Source organism: Poecilia latipinna, unplaced genomic scaffold (assembly GCF_001443285.1).
Source record: "Poecilia latipinna isolate Pla-1442-1.1 unplaced genomic scaffold, P_latipinna-1.0 Scaffold1306, whole genome shotgun sequence".
NCBI lineage: Eukaryota > Metazoa > Chordata > Actinopteri > Cyprinodontiformes > Poeciliidae > Poecilia > Poecilia latipinna.
The window spans coordinates 198,828-201,844 of record NW_015113922.1 but is presented as its reverse complement, the minus strand read 5'-3'; positions in this window follow the sequence as shown (position 1 = coordinate 201,844).

Here is a 3,017-nt window from a genome sequence, read left to right as displayed (position 1 = left end):
TCAACAATCTGTCACATCATCAAGAACTTCAAGGAGAGAGGTTCCATTTTTGCCAAAAAGGCTCCAGGGCGCCCAAGAAAGACCAGCAAGCGCCAGGACCGTCTCTTAAAAGTGTTTCAGCTGCGGGATCGGGCTACCAGCAGTGCAGAGCTTGCTCAGGAATGGCAGCAGGCAGGTGTGAGTGCATCTGCATGCACTGTGAGGCGGAGACTCTTGGAGCAAGGCCTGGTCTCAAGGAGGGCAGCAAAGAAGCCACTTCTCTCCAGGAAAAACATCAGGGACAGAGTTTATATTCTGCAAAAGGTACAGAGAGTAGACTGCTGAGGACTGGGGTAAAGTCATTTTCTCTGATGAATCCCCTTTCCGATTGTTTGGGACATCTGGAAAACACCTTGTTCGGAGAAGACCAGCTGAGCGCTACCTCCAAGAGCAACTTCTCCCAACCGTCCGAGAGCAGTTTGGTGATGAACAATGCCTTTTCCAGCATGATGGAGCGCCTTGCCATAAAGCAAAGGTGATGACTAACTGGCTCAGGGAACAAAACATAGAGATTTTGGGTCCATGGCCTGGAAACTCCCCAGATCCATTGAAAACTTGTGGTCAATCATCAAGAGACGGGTGGACAAACAAAAACCTAGGAATTCTGACAAAATGCAAGCATTGATTGTGCAAGAATGGACTGCTATCAGTCAGGATTTGGTCCAGAAGTTGATTGAGAGCATGCCAGGGAGAACTGCAGAGGTCCTGAAGAAGAGGGGTCAACACTGCAAATATTGACTTGCTGCATTAACTCATTCTGTCAATAAAAGCTTTTGTTACTCAATATGATTGCAATTGTATTTCTGTATGTGATGAAAACATCTGACACATGAAAACCAGAGGGCAGCAGATCATGTGAAAATATAATATTTGTGTCATTCTCAAAACTTTTGGCCATGACTGTATTTTCTTCCAGATGTAAAATGTAAAACTAAGCTGGTAGGTCACAAGCCGAAGGAGGATATTTACATAATTTCTGTGTTTTTTATTTGGTGTATATGTGTCTTGTACTTGATGTGTGGTGCAGATTAACGTGGGCCTAATAACATTGGTGCAACGATCCACTGTTTTCCCATTTTAGCTTCAATGCTAGTTAATACACACACGCGCACACACACGGAGGATTACACAAGGTGTAACACAAGGTGGACACTGTAGTAGCTGCTAAATGGTGTAATTTTGTGAAGATTGCCGATACTTACCATTCACATTCTGTGTCCCGTCACCGAAGCCCTGCAGTTCGGGACAGAGAGCTGAGATCGCAGGGAGTCATCCGCTTTAGTCAGCGCTAACCAATCGGAACACGTCTTACATTGCTCGTCCTTAAGCCCCGCCCAGAATGTTCATGTAAGATTCGCGAGCAAAGTTGTTTAATCAAGAAACGTTGAGTTCAACCAAAAAACAGGAGCTTAAAAAATTAGACTCAACCAAAAAATAAAAGTTTAAAATAAAAATTTGTTATTTCAATTAAAAAAAGAAAAAAACTCTTTAAAAAATTTTTTGTTTCGTAAAAAAATATTTTTATTATTAAAAAGTTTTTAAGGTTTTTTTTTTTCAACATTCAGTATTATTGTGATTTTCAGTTTAAAGTGTTCTCTTCCTTATGTGTGTATAAACTGACCTGGAGGTCACATCTGCCTGTTTGTCATGTGAAACAGTTAACTGTGTGTTTCCCAGATCTTAAATTATGTTTCCACAGGTGCCTCCTTATCAGCCGGAATACTCCCTACCTTAGAAACTGCCTGTGTGCAGTAATATTTTGTCTCTGCTGTCTTCCTTACGTATCCTCCCTCTTTTTGCTTGATAATAAAAGACAAGCTGTAACCAAGGGTCTTTAGAACGCTCTGTGAATGGCTTGTAGGAGCAGTTTGCTGAGTCTTCTCCTTTTACAAAAGCTTGGCCATAAAATTCATATACGTTGTCTGTGGTTCTTTTATGAAGGTTTGAGGAAAATACCTATCAGCCCTACACACATATTCATAACATTCTTTGATTAAATAAATTTATTTTAAGCATAACTCCAACAGCTAAAAATGTAATTTATAGCAGGTGAGTCTTTTTCCCCTGGAATGTGGACTGGTACCGGTACTGCACTGATTCTGAGCCTTCAAACGATCTTAACAGAAGTTTCACATAACTTAGAAGTCGATATAAAATAATGTGTTTTAACCACAAAATGATTATGCTCAGTAGCAAGCAACATATCCCCAACTGTAGCACAGAGCAGCTCATCGATACATTAATGCAGCAGGCAGCCATGTTGCCTGATGGGAAACATTTTGGTAGACAATGCCAAACATTGAGAAGTTTTAATTATTGTTATCAAACGTTATCAAACACGGTGTTTTGAAGCCAAAAATACCTCAGAAATATACAGAGACAACCAAACTGAAATTAGTTCATCTGCTTATGTTCCAAATGATCAGAAAGCCAGAAGCCAAAAACGCTTTATCTCAGCGAGAGAAGTCAAAAATGAACTATTTGTGAATATGCAGCTTTACATTCATTTTTCAGCTTGTTAGTTGTTGGACAGCTCCGAAATGCTGAGCAGCACTAGATCTGGCTGAATTAAACGGAAATTAGTTCATCTGCTTATGTTCTAAATGATCAACAAGCCAGAAGCCAAAAACGCTTTATCTCAGCGAGAGAAGTCAAAAATGAACTATTTGTGAATATGCAGCTTTACATTCAATTTTCAGCCTGTTAGTTGTTGGACAGCTCCGAAATGCTGAGCAGCACTAGATCTGGCTGAATTAAACGGAAATTAGTTCATCTGCTTATGTTCTAAATGATCAACAAGCCAGAAGCCAAAAACGCTTTATCTCAGCGAGAGAAGTCAAAAATGAACTATTTGTGAATATGCAGCTTTACATTCATTTTTCAGCTTGTTAGTTGTTGGACAGCTCCGAAATGCTGAGCAGCACTAGATCTGGCTGAATTAAACGGAAATTAGTTCATCTGCTTATGTTCTAAATGAT